We start from the raw sequence: 14,901 nt of genomic DNA, 5'->3' as shown, positions 1-14,901 counted from the left end.
GTAGGAAGGTCATTCTTCCTCTAACCCTCTTGTGGAATTGTAGAACAACATTCTTTCTTCCACTTGATAGCATGAGGCTCCCTCTGCGCATGCATAGATACCCACCTTGTTGGCACACATATACTTGTTGCCAGAATAACCATCAGGGGTACTAATAAGTCTCTTTGAGTCTTTTATTGTTATTGTTTTGTTTTATTTTATTTACATGTTACTTGTAAATCTGACTGCTAATTAATACTTTTCAAAACTATGGTGGAAATACAAAGACTTACATGAAAATGTTTATGGCTGTATTATTCATAGTAAGCCCAACACTGGAAACAACCCAAATAGCCATCACTTGATGAATGGATAAATAAAATGTGGCATATCCGTAGAATAAAATGCTTACTCACTGATCCCTGTAGGTTTACCTCGAAAACATTATGCTGGGTGAAAGAAGCCAAGCATGAAACACTAAATATTATATGATTCCATTTATACAAAGTTTCCACAAAAGACACAATTACAGACTCAGAAACCATGTCAGCAGTCACTTGGGGGTAGGGATGAAAGTGAGGATTGGCTACAAAAGAGGCAAAAGGGAATTTTTAAGAATGATGAAAGTGTTCTAAAACTGAATTGTGGTTATGATTGCATGCTTGTCTAACTTGATTAAAACTCAATGAATTTTACCCTTAAACGGTAAATTTCATGGTGTAAAGTTAAACAGTAAGCTGTTAAAAATTGTGAAGATACATTTTTAAGGTCACATAACTGCTTTTGCATAATTTTATTTCACATTTTTCAGTTACATTCCCTTTCTGCCTACAGTCTTTTACCCCCACCCCAACATTTTTTTTTCAGCTCCAGTGTTCTTTGGACAAGGTTTCTTAAACCTGAATGTGCACATGAATCACCTGGGGATCTAGTTAAAATGGGATTCTGATTCAGTAGTTGTGGGATGGGAACTGAGATTCTGCATTTCTAACCAACTCTCAGGTGATACAGATGCTTCTTTTCTGGAAACCATGCTTTTTGTAGCAAATATTTAGTTGTCTGTCCACTTGCTGAGCCTGTAAGAGTAACTTGATTTCTCCTCTAAATAAGTGGAAACATCCATAATTTCATCCAACAGCTTACAACATGGAAATAAACTGTTTAATGAATGAATTCTTTAGTTATGTCAGTACTAGGTCCTTTGCCCTTTAAAATGTTTGTTGCTGCTTTCTCAGTGGTCATTTACATTAAGGCTGATGATTGTTTTGGTTCCTCGAATCCCCTGTCAAAGGTATATTGTTATTATGGAACAAGTATCTCTGCGAACAGAGTGTTCTGAAGAAGGAGTTTACCTAAATTAACTTCCATTAGAGGTAATGCAATTCAGATACCTGATGCCTTTATTTTAATTTTAAATACATCTGTTTCTGGAACACTTTGTACTGGATCAATTTGAAATACTATTTTTTCCTACTCATACACTGTTTGAGGTTCAAATACCAAGGGCATTGTAAATGGTGACTGTCTTCATCTGTTTGTGCTACTATAACAAAATACCTGAGACTGGATAATAGATAAAGAACAGAAATTTACTTTTTGCCATTCTAGGGGCTGGGAAGTTCAAGATCAAGCCACTGGCATTTGGTGTCTGGTGAAGGCTTCTTGCTACATCCTCTAATGGTAGAGTGGGTCAAAAGTGCCAAACAGACAAATGCTGTGTTCTCACATGGCAGAAGAGTGGGGAGAGCCAAACCACTCCCTCAAGCCCTTTTACTAGAGCCCCATTTCTATCCATGAGGGCTCAGTCCTCAGTAACCACCTCCTAAAGCCCCCACCTTTTAAAATTATCACATTGGCCATTAAGTTTCAATGTGGGAACTTTGGAGGACACACTCAGACCATAGCAGTGAGTTGGAGAGAAGGCATGGCCTGGTGGAAAGGACACTGGTTTAAAATTCAGGAGATCTGGATGCAGGTAAGGGTTCTTTGGGTACCTCCATGTGCTACTGTAAGGATGTCACCATCTCTCATCACCTGTACACAAGGAATGATTTTGCCATGAACTTCACCTCTTTGGCAGTCTGCTTAAGTCTTTGACTTCAACATTTAAAGAAAGCATTTTGAAATGCACAAAAGTATAGGATTGCTAAGGAAAGCAATTATATTGAAATAGAGTTTTAGCTGGGCATGGTGGCTCACGCCTCTAATCCCAGCACTTTGGGAGGCTGAGACGGGTGGATCATCTGAGGTCAGGAGTTTGAGACCACCCTGGCCAACATGGTGAAACCCTGTCTCTACTAAAAATGCAAAAAGTAGCTGGGTGTGGTGGCATGTGCCTGTAATCCCAGCTACTCAGGAGGCTGAGGCAGGAGAATTGCTTGAACCAGGCCAGGAGGCAGAGGTTGCAGTGAGCTGAGATAGCACCATTGCACTCCAACCTTGGTGACAACAGCAAAACTCCGTCAAAAAAAAAAAATATGTATATATATATAGTTTTAAAAATATAAAAAAATAGTGATATATGTGCTTTTTGAAATTAACACATTAAATAAAATCTAGTGGCCAATCTAAGTGGTGATGATCATAAATATTTTGAGATCTCTGCAACAACTAAATATAATATAAAAGATCTATAAAGTTTATGGATAACAAAATTTTAGGTTTTGACAATATCACTGTCATTTGCTGCTTATGTCTATAATTGAAAGAAATGCTGAGGTTTAATAAGATATTAGAGAACATGAAGATGTATTATTTACCACCTTAGTTTGCATTTCCTCTGTACCCTATTCACTCACAACTTGGGAGTCTATGGTCCTCAGAACATCTGCACCAAAAATTCTCTGAAGTCTAAAATTTATCAATTAACTGATGATTCGAGTAACAAAATTTCCAATCCTGTAATATGTTTAAATAATTTAGAATGCTATCACATAGCTTCCTGTGAATGACCCTAATGGGGAAGAATGACATCTTTTCATCTCTTTTTTAATAGATGAATGAACTTAGATATAATTTGAAGTGCTTAGCAGAAGTCTTCTAACTGTTTAGTGATAAATTTTTTGAAATCAGATATGACAGTTTCTGGGACTCGTTTTCACATCATCCTTCAATTTAGGGAATTAAATAATAAAATTTACTTGTTCCTCTTTCACTGTGTAATTTAAGCCTTACAAAATTACTTGTTAGAGACCTTCCAACTTTATACATACAAGATAAACTTAAATATTTAGGCTAGCCCTTTCCTGTTACAGATGAGCCAGTGAGGCTCATTCAAACAACAGTTTGCTACCACTACACACCTATTAGAATGGTCAAAATCTAGGACACTGTTAATGTCAAACTCTGGGGAGCAACAGGAGCTCTCAGTCATTGTTGGTTGGGATGTAAAATTTTACAGCAATTTGAAAGACAGCTTGGCAGTTTCTTTCAAAACTAGACATAATCTTGCCACACAATCAAGCCAGCAATCATGTCCCTTGGCCTCTGTGCAAAGGAATTGAAAACATGTGTACACATAAAAAATGCACACAGATGTTTATGGCAGCTTTATTCATAATTCCCAAAACATGGAAGCAAGCAACACGCGCTTTAGTATGAGCACAGATAAATAAGTGGCACATCCAAACAATGGGATATTATTCAGCACTAAAAGGAAGTGAGTTATCAAGCCACAAAAAGACATGGAAGAATGTTAGAAGCCTCTTACTAATTGAAATAAACCAATCTGAAAAGGCTACATACTGTATGATTTCACTATATGACATTCTGGAAAGAGCACAATGATGGCGACAGTAAAAAGATCCATGGTTGCCAGGGGTTATGGGGAGGGAGAAAGAAATTGGTGGAGCACAGAGGATTTTTCACTTCAGTGAAAATATTCTGTGTGATAGTATAATAGTGGATATATGTCCTTATACATTTTCCCAGCCCCATGGAATGTGCAGCACCAAGAGTGAACCCTAATGTAAGGGATAGACTTTGGGTGATTATAATTTGTCAGTGCAGTTTCATAGATTGCAGCAAACGCACCACTCCAATGGGGAATGTCGATAATGCGGGAGCGGGGAGGGGGGCGGATATGTGTGTGTTGGAGCAGGATGTATATGGAAAATCTTCATACCTTTCTCTCAATTTGGCTGTGACCTAAAACTGCTCTAAAAATTAAGTGTTTTTTTAAAATAAGTGAAACTAGTAAAGATTAAGTGTCATACCCAAGTTAAGACCCATGCTTTTCCATTTTTTCCCCTACAGCATCTTATGGAAAGGACAGGAATCTGAGATTTCTTTGAAAATCCAAGACAGTCAGAAATATTTGAAAAAGCAGAATATTTTGGAAACTAAATAAAGGCCTTCCTGTCTGTAGAAATGGATTGTGAATCAGCCTAAAGAAAGAGCTCCCTTGAGGGTTGGTTATTGATGTCAAAAATGTCCTATCAGGTTTAGAATGCAAAGATGAGGCTGTAAGATAGAGACTGCACAAAGGCAAGATAAGAGAAGGCTTAAGTGATGGGGAAGACTGGCAAGGACAAAGTCATCCAGTCCTGCATGTCAGCGAAGCAGGAGATCTCTAAGCAGCATGACATGTAGCAGTGATATGGTCATCAGCATTAGACTGCCCACTAAGCAGGCTTCATCTAATGCATCAAATAGAGTATAATGTGAATTATGGTATTATCCTCCTGATATAAATGGTGGGAAGGATGGAACTATGACTATTCTATTATTTTTAATTTAAACTTTATTTTAACTGTAAGTAAATTCAAACAAATCGTTATAAAACAGAATACTATGCACAGTTGCCTGCATAGATCATAAAAGAAAAAAAAACCATAAAAACCAGAATGCTCAGTGGGTGCTGGTGGTGAAAACTGCAGGGCTAAAACTTGCTCAACAGAGAACTAGAAACCACTATGGCTTAATGAACATGGCCCACCCCTCCTACTAATGGTTTTGTCAACTTTTGGACCTAGAAATTCTAATATGTACATTTGGGAAGTAATGATGAAGTGGGAGTTTTGACATTATGTCTTAGTACAATTGTGTACAAATTACTAAAAGTTACTAATCTGTAAATACTATAGGAACACACAAATGATTAAGCTGTGGATTCTGTTTTCAAGATCTTAAGTAGTTAGGTCAGAATCTTGATTCAAATCCAAACTCTTCCAGTTCACTAGCTAATTATCTAGTTGTGTGACCTTGGGGAGTCTCTTCCTCTATAAGATGTGAATTATAATGGAAAAAAAACCTTATAGGGTGGTTGTGAGAATAAAATTAATTTATTGGATAGCTAGCTCTGTTTGTTGGGTTGACATCTATCAATCAACTCCATAACCCATTTAGGCATGAGTTAATCTACACAACATTCAGAAACTGCAAAATTTAGGAGTCCTATACAACCCCATTTCATGCTCTGTTATATTATAATCCTTTAATCAGTTATGCACTCTGACTAGATCTTTTGCCCTAGATCCAGAGTGGGAAAATGTGGTGAGCTTTTTGTTGCTTTTCTATGTGTCTCTTTACCTGTTTAAGTCTGCCAGCTTGTGCCCTCTCAATTGGTAACAGTCCACTGTGAACATTTGTAGGATAATTAATATAACTGTTTAGTGAAACAGCAAAATGGAGTCCCATTTAACTATTGTGAGTTTTGCTGTTTTTAGATTTTATGATAAACTCTTCATAGCCTGCGCCTGGGAGAGCCTGGCAGTAGGATAACATCTACAGATGGGACATGAGACTATTGACTGCCACCGTAGTTATTGGCCATTAGTAAAAAGGCATAAGGTTTTAATCATGTGTTCCGAAAACAAAAATAATATTCTAGAATCTAAGTTAAGTTCTTTTTCTCTACATAAAGTAATTTTTCTGAGTATGTACATGTTTATCAACTTATCTTTATATGTTATTTTATTGTAAAACATAAAACAGGTGAAAATTTTTGCTTCAATTGTGAAAAAATAAGTTTTGCTGTCACACTCTTAACATAGGATACATATTAAAGTGAGATACTACTGGATCAATTCCCCAATTTATCGAAAGTCAAGAACTCCCGGAGATTTAAAAGCATGCATTCAAATGTTTTCTGCATCCTGGGAACTAATTAGAGTGGAAGAGAGTAAAATGAATTCAACAGCGGAGTATCCAGGAGCTGCACACGAGGACTTATATTTCCCACATGATATAGGGAGTGGTAAATTACATTATGCACTAAATTACTATATTTTATGATTGTTTTCTATATTAATGGTAAAGTATTTCAAAGTAACATAATTTACAGATATTTCTGTTTTATATCTAGACATTGCCAACCTCATTCAATATATGCTTAAAGTCTTTACCTGAAAAAGATGTCTAAAGTAATAGGTTAGCTCAATCTCTTATCTGCTGGGACTCCTATCTCTCAGTATTCATTTCCAATAAATAGCAGGTGCGTTGTAGAATCATGGCTATCCAACAAGAGACTGAGGCCAAATTATAGCTACCAAGTCATATTTTCATTACTAATAGCTCATTTTAGTTTTGCTAGCAAAAGCTGTTTTGTCATTCCTTGGATTGAAGGTGAAGACAGTATTCCTTATAATTTATTTAAAAATCACCAATAAATTCACTATTGTAATTTTAAAGATATGACAAACCTTAATTCAGAGTTTTAAAATTGAGCATAATATAATTTGTATTAGATTGAAATCAATTAATGCACATTTCATTTCTAAATAATGATTAGCAAATGGAGAATGGTATAGGTAAAGAAGCACAGAAAGAAGATGGGAGAAAGAAAAGAAAAAATGAAAAGGATAACAGAAGGAATAGGGATGAGAGATAGAGAAAGCTCTCTCTGGGAAGGATATTTAGTAGATTCACAGATGCATGTAAGTTACAATAAATGGGTTTATCTTCTTTAATTAACACTGCAAATCACTTGAGCTATGAGTTTCTATTTGCTACTTTTTTGGAAATATTTATTCATTAGTTTTCTCATTCCGTAAACATATATTGTACCTCCTGGACACAAACCACAGAGCTAAACTCTGTGTGGGATAACAATATATAGTATATTTCTTGCTTATTAGCTATTATTTGCATCTCTTCAACTGCTCCAACCTTTCAACCATTGCATTATCCACTCAGACACAAATCATTTCTGGTGTCGACCAGTATTATGCAGAATAATATCATTTCTGTACTATATAAAACCCTATTGAGGGCCTGAGAATCCAGCATTCTTCTTACTTCAATGACATGTTATTATAGAAGTTATTAAACATAAAATGGTAAGCTCAAATCATTAAAATATCTCTTTGATGTGGCAGCATGTAACAATCTTCCCAACCATCCTCTATTTAAATCTGCACTTCCAGCCACTTCATTTCCACTCACTCCTTTGTTTCGAAGTGATATAGATTAAGTATACCTTTCCTGTTATAGAAATTGGATATACTCAGTAATTATTTTCCCTGGCCTAAGGGTCAGGGAATTGTACCTACCTAGAGCATATATATATTTTATTCTTTTCAAATTATAAAATGTTAGGTGAGAAAAATGATGCTTTAATTAAGAGCTCAACACAGCAAAATGCACATATAATCCAAAAAACAGTCCACTTAATAGAAGGAAGTAAATGAATACATATATCATATTGCTTTGATACCTTTTAGCTTTCAGAGAGAATATTTAAGGTGAGTAGTCTTCATCCAATTCCAGGAAACATTATAATGTTATGGGGCCATTGAGCCCTTTCTGCTTTAGTAGAAAATTCTACTCAGCAGAATTAGCAGCTTGAGGAGCATTTATGAGTTTGTGGATTTGCTCAAGAAATAAGTTAAAGTACTGATGCGACTCTAATTCTTTTCAGTGATCAAAATGGGAATGAGTAGTGATTATGTCCAGAAACTGATAGATAAAAGAATATAAGTTATGCTCAGCATTGGTGGCTAGTCCACTAAAAGTGATGTGCTGTCTGGAGTGAACTAAAAGAATAAGGTTAGAGTCAATACTTTTCTTCATTGTATTCTTGTTCTCTTTCTTGCACCATCCCTGCCCCTTTTCTTTCTCTTATAATCTTCTCCACTTCCTTTTGTTTTTAAATTTAGTGTGCTATGTTATGCTGGATAGAAGCTCGCATAGAAAGTTATAAGGAGATTTTATTCCAGAGAAATGAAAAAAAGTCACTCTAAATAGGTATTAAATCTAGTTATGTTGAATTCGGAAGCTCTATCACTGTGATGGAACCCCAGGATTCTTTTCAGGAACAATAGTCTTTACTCCCCAAACATGACATCATTAGGTCCCTTTTATTTCAAGTTGGGCCTAAATTTGGTGATGCTATTAATGATGCTGTTAATGTTAGAAAGAAAAATCCAGCTAGTTTTATTTTTAATACTTTGATACAGGCAAATTAAATAACATTTTCAGGATACTATAGCACAATTTCATAAAGTACTGTGCTCCAGTACCTAAATGATTCTATTAAACTAGATTATTTTAAACCTGTGTCCCTTTTTCATAAAATATAATTTGTCATTGACTCTTACATTTATCAAATATTTCAATGCCTAGTAAATCCCAGATGCTAGGATGAGTTTTTAATTACTTTTTGTTCATATTTTGGAATGAAAATGAAAAAAAAAGATTTTTTTTTCTGAATGTACATACACATATATTTTTCTTTCTTTTTTTTTTCTTCTGAAACAGAGTCTTGCTCTGTCACCCAGGCTGGTGTGCAGTGGCGCAATCTTGGCTCACTGTAACCTCCACCTCCCAGATTCAAGCAATTCTCCTGCCTCAGCCTCCTGAGTAGCTGGGATTACAAGCACACATCACCTTGCCTTGTTAATTTTGTATTTTTAGTAGAGACTGGGTTTCACCATGTTGGCCAGGCTGGTCTTGAACTCCTGACCTTGTGATCTACCCATTTCAGCCTCCCAAAGTGCTGTGATTACAGGAGTTAGCCACCACTCCCAGCCATATTTTTCATTAATGCTTTTACATATTAAATATTTACATACCAATGTGACACATGAATTTTATATGTATATACATTATATATTTTCATATACATATATTACATATATGTATGTTCAATATACAATAATGAAACTGATAAATATATGTATATGTATAAACATTTTTATACATATCTATACATTTATATACCTAAATTGAATATACATATGTCATATATATCCATGTTTAATATGCACTAATAAAAACTGATGAATTTGCCTTATGTCAGGAGAATTTTCTTTTTTTTTTTCTTTTATTATTATTATTATTATTATTATTATTATTATACTTTAGGTTTTATGGTACATGTGCGCAATGTGCAGGTAAGTTACATATGTATACATGTGCCATGCTGGTGCGCTGCACCCACCAACTCGTCATCTAGCATTAGGTATATCTCCCAATGCTACCCCTCCCCCCTCCCCCCACCCCACAACAGTCCCCGAAGTGTGATGTTCCCCTTCCTGTGTCCATGTGTTCTCATTGTTCAATTCCCACCTATGAGTGAGAATATGTGGTGTTTGGTTTTTTGTTCTTGCGATAGTTTACTGAGAATGATGATTTCCAATTTCATCCATGTCCCTACAAAAGACGTGAACTCATCATTTTTTATGGCTGCATAGTATTCCATGGTGTATATGTGCCACATTTTCTTAATCCAGTCTATCATTGTTGGACATTTGGGTTGGTTCCAAGTCTTTGCTATTGTGAATAATGCCGCAATAAACATACGTGTGCATGTGTCTTTATAGCAGCATGATTTATAGTCCTTTGAGTATATACCCAGTAATGAGATGGCTGGGTCAAATGGAATTTCTAGTTCTAGATCCCTGAGGAATCGCCACACTGACTTCCACAAGGGTTGAACTAGTTTACAGTCCCACCAACAGTGTAAAAGTGTTCCTGTTTCTCCACATCCTCTCCAGCACCTGTTGTTTCCTGACATTTTAATGATTGCCATTCTAACTGGTGTGAGATGGTATCTCATTGTGGTTTTGATTTGCATTTCTCTGATGGCCAGTGATGGTGAGCATTTTTTCATGTGTCTTTTGGCTGCATAAATGTCTTCTTTTGAGAAGTGTCTGTTCATGTCCTTCTCCCACTTTTTGATGGGGTTGTTTGTTTTTTTCTTGTAAATTTGTTGGAGTTCATTGTAGATTCTGGATATTAGCCCTTTGTCAGATGAGTAGGTTGCGAAAATTTTCTCCCATTTTGTAGGTTGCCTGTTCACTCTGATGGTAGTTTCCTTTGCTGTGCAGAAGCTCTTTAGTTTAATTAGATCCCATTTGTCAATTTTGGCTTTTGTTGCCATTGCTTTTGGTGTTTTAGACATGAAGTCCTTGCCCATGCCTATGTCCTGAATGGTAATGCCTAGGTTTTCTTCTAGGGTTTTTATGGTTTTAGGTCTAACATGTAAGTCTTTAATCCATCTTGAATTGATTTTTGTATAAGGTGTAAGGAAGGGATCCAGTTTCAGCTTTCTACCTATGGCTAGCCAGTTTTCCCAGCACCATTTATTAAATAGGGAATCCTTTCCCCATTTCTTGTTTTTGTCAGTTTTGTCAAAGATCAGATACTTGTAGATATGTGGCATTATTTCTGACGGGTCTGTTCTGTTCCATTGATCTATATCTCTGTTTTGGTACCAGTACCATGCTGTTTTGGTTACTGTAGCCTTGTAGTATAGTTTGAAGTCAGGTAGTGTGATGCCTCCAGCTTTGTTCTTTTGGCTTAGGATTGACTTGGCGATGCGGGCTCTTTTTTGGTTCCATATGAACTTTCAAGTAGTTTTTTCCAATTCTGTGAAGAAAGTCATTGGTAGCTTGATGGGGATGGCATTGAATCTGTAAATTACCTTGGGAAGGATGGCCATTTTCATGATATTGATTCTTCCTACCCATGAGCATGGAATGTTCTTCCATTTGTTTGTATCCTCTTTTATTTCCTTGAGCAGTGGTTTGTAGTTCTCCTTGAAGAGATCTTTCACATCCCTTGTAAGTTGGATTCCTAGGTATTTTATTCTCTTTGAAGCAATTGTGAATGGGAGTTCACTCATGATTTGGCTCTCTGTTTGTCTGTTATTGATGTATAAGAATGCTTGTGATTTTTGCACATTGATTTTGTATCCTGAGACTTTGCTGAAGTTGCTTATCAGCTTAAGGAGATTTTGGGCTGAGACAATGGGGTTTTCTAGATATACTATCATGTCATCTGCAAACAGGGACAATTTGACTTCCTCTTTTCCTAATTGAATACCCTTGATTTCCTTCTCCTGCCTAATTGCCCTGGCCAGAACTTCCAACACTATGTTGAATAGGAGTGGTGAGAGAGGGCATCCCTGTCTTGTGCCAGTTTTCAAAGGGAATGCTTCCAGTTTTTGCCCATTCAGTATGATATTGGCTGTGGGTTTGTCATAAATAGCTCTTATTATTTTGAGATACGTCCCATCAATTCCTAATTTATTGAGAGTTTTTAGCATGAAGGGTTGTTGAATTTTGTCAAAGGCCTTTTCTGCATCTATTGAGATAATCATGTGGTTTTTGTCTTTGGTTCTGTTTATATGCTGGATTACATTTATTGATTTGCGTATATTGAACCAGCCTTGCATCCCAGGGATGAAGCCCACTTGATCATGGTGGATAAGCTTTTTGATGTGCTGCTGGATTCTGTTTGCCAGTATTTTATTGAGGATTTTTGCATCAATGTTCATCAAGGATATTGGTCTAAAATTCTCTTTTTTTGTTGTGTCTCTGCCAGGCTTTGGTATCAGGATGATGCTGGCCTCATAAAATGAGTTAGGGAGGATTCCCTCTTTTTCTATTGATTGGAATATTTTCAGAAGAAATGGTACCAGCTCCTTCTTGTACCTCTGGTAGAATTCGGCTGTGAATCCATCTGGTCACATCTAGAAAAAGTGGAATTTTCTAGAACTCCACTTGCGATTTTGTTTTTTGATATATTTTTATTGAAGTGTTTTTTGACTTGGATTGTATTGAAGTTGGCATCATACATAGTAACAGCTTCACAGAATAACATTGAAGTTAACCTGCTTGTGGGGAAGGGGATGGTCAGAATTTTATATTTATTGTACACTGGTTGTCTGTGCAATTTTGATAGTAACGTTAGTCACTCAAAATTGTTCTTAAAAAGAATATTATATAGCCATATTTCAGATTAGCAGAGACCGGAAACTATTGCTTGCATACAAATCTTTAACTTCTCTGTAGGAAGACGCCACTGCATGTTTGGTGCCCTTAATGGCCTTTCATTGGCCCCCAGAATTAACTGTCCGAATTTGTGTGTCTGACATTGGATAAAATGTTTATATTTCTTACCTGGGAGAAGCTCAGAAACACAGCAATAAAAGTGAATTTCAAACCTTTGGAACCAAATTATAGCTGTTTATAGCTTTTATATATCTTATGTTTTAAAAATACAAAGCACCATTAATAGAAATTTCTATAACTTTTGAGACATAATGATTTACCTATGATAAATATCTGTGTAGATCTCCACACAATTTCTTTTGTATTTTCAACCTTTGTTTTCAAGATCTTCTCAACAAGGCAACCACTAAGAGAGCTGTTTTTACTTATTGTAGCTGAGTGGTTCTCAACCCTATCGGGCCTCAAATACACTTTATACAGCAAACATTTGAGACTGTCCCTTTGCTAATTTCACATGAAATTCATAGATAATATCACCTGCTTATAGTCATAATTTTTAAACTGTAATATAATACCTTACTATAATATAAAGAAAATATTGTAGGAGATACTTTCAAATTTAAAATATCTGTATTTCAGCATGTGACCTCTCAAGCATATCCATACAACAAGATACAATGATGCCGTATGTTTGCATCTTAGGTAGAATCATTATGAATCTACCAGTTACAAATGCAGATTGATGTAGGTGTGTTGCATTGGGTATTCAGGCACCATTAATGAGGGAACCATCAAAGATGTTATTTTCTTAAATGCGAAACAATTATTGGTAACTGTCAAGTAAAACAAAAGATAATCTTTCTTTGGTTTACATGGTAGTTGCATTTTTGTAAGAACTAGTATATGGAATATACATTAGTGTATGTATATATGTATGTGTGTGTGTATATATATGTATTTTGTATGTATGAAATACAGTTACAATTTAAGTCTAGTTAATTTAAATGTGCCTTCCCACATAAGCATATGTGTGTATGTGTACTTGTGTATGTCTAATGGAGTTGTGATTTAAGTGTAGATGCTTATAAGTAGGTTTTTCATCTATCTGAGTGTCCCGTGAGGCATGGAAAACCTGTGCAGCATGCAGGATAACTCCCTTCTTGTGTGGGGACTATCTTCTTGTGTGTAGGAGCGTCTGTGACTTTTGTATGCTAAATACCAGCAGTACTTACCTTTACACACCAACAAATTTCCAAAATTCCTTTAGGATGCATTGTGATCCCTCTTCATTACCATTGCTGTAGTTTTTTTCTCACTCCATTTCATTCCATCACTTTCCATCTACTCTGGAACCCACTTTAATGTGGTGTCCACTCTCCTTACACATCCAGCCCAAACTCAAAGAACTGTATTGAAACCATTTTCACTAAGGTCTCTAAGTACTGCAAGTTATTAAATGCTCATCGCATCTAACTTTGAAGTAACTGTAGACATAGATTCCCCATCTGGACCACCTCAGTGATCTCCATGGTAACACACCCTTCCCATGCTCCTTCTTATTCTCTGGCTTTTTTTTTCTAACTAATTTTTAAATATTGTGGTTCCTTCGAACTTGATCCTATGCCCTTTCCAGCCTCACACACCTATTCCTATGCCTACAATTTTCAACTAAATGCAAATAGCTTCTATATATTTCCAGCTCAAATTCCTCTTCTGAGCTCCAAACTTGTATATTAATTCAACTGCCTACTCAGAAGTTCCATAACCATATCTCACATGCATCTGAAATGCAATATGTCTGAGATTGAATTCGTGTCCTTCCGCCCAAAACCTGGCTTCCTCCAGTGTTTGCTGGCTCAATAAATGCAGCAACATCTGCCCAATTCCTCATGCCAGAAGCCTAGGTGCCATCCAGGACACATCTACAGTATCATATAGTCAATCTGTTACTAAGTTCTATGTAGTCTACCATTTATTTTTTAACATGCATTACTGTTTATTTAACTTTACTGTTTATTAACTTCAGCATTCTAAACATACAAAAAAACAATATTGCAAATTATGTTTAAGCACAGAGGTTCTTGAACTTTAATTGATGCTGTGGCTCTTCCCTTTGCTGACAATGAACAGTTCTGCAGTTTGTTTAAGAACAAAGTTTCAGCTAGGTATGATAGCTTATGCCTGTAATCCCAGCACTTTGGGAGGCTAAGGCAGGAGGATTGCTTGAACCTGGGAGTTCAAGACAAGCCTGGGCAACATAGTGAGACCCCCATTTCCATAACTTTTTTTTAATTAGCTGAGTGTAGTGATGTGCACCTGTGGCCCAAGTTGCTTGGGAGGCTGAGGTGGAATGATCCCTTGATCCTGGGAGGTTGAGGCTGCAATGAACTGTGATCATGCTCCTGCACTCCAGCCTGGGTGACAGAAAGGACCTTGTCTCAAAAAAAAAAAAGTTTCAAAATGACTGCACTTAACTAAAAAAAATCCAAACAATTTTCATGCCAGCTGACCCCCTTTGTCCAGAGCAAAGAATGGCAGCAGAATGCTATGTGACTATATACAGAAACAAGACAACCAAAGCTAAATGGGGGCCCATTGCAGTGGCAGCAGGTCCAGCCTCACAGTGCATGCACTGAGCTCCAGTTTCTCCAAAAGGCCTCTTCCCCCACAGCCTCAACACGAAGCCAGGAGTCTCAAGAGTTTGTCTTTATTTTGTTCTTTTTACAGACGATATATATGTACACTT

General features: G+C 36.4%; 1 protein-coding gene across 4 annotated transcripts in view; it reads left to right on the top strand.

Moving 5' to 3' along the window:
• Window positions 1-14,901, top strand: part of FGF14 (fibroblast growth factor 14) — a 677,860-nt gene that overhangs the window by 573,119 nt on the left and 89,840 nt on the right. The window lies entirely within an intron of this gene.

This window comes from Pongo abelii, chromosome 14, assembly GCF_028885655.2.
Source record: "Pongo abelii isolate AG06213 chromosome 14, NHGRI_mPonAbe1-v2.0_pri, whole genome shotgun sequence".
Taxonomy (NCBI): domain Eukaryota; kingdom Metazoa; phylum Chordata; class Mammalia; order Primates; family Hominidae; genus Pongo; species Pongo abelii.
This window is presented reverse-complemented; position numbering and strand designations above follow the sequence as displayed.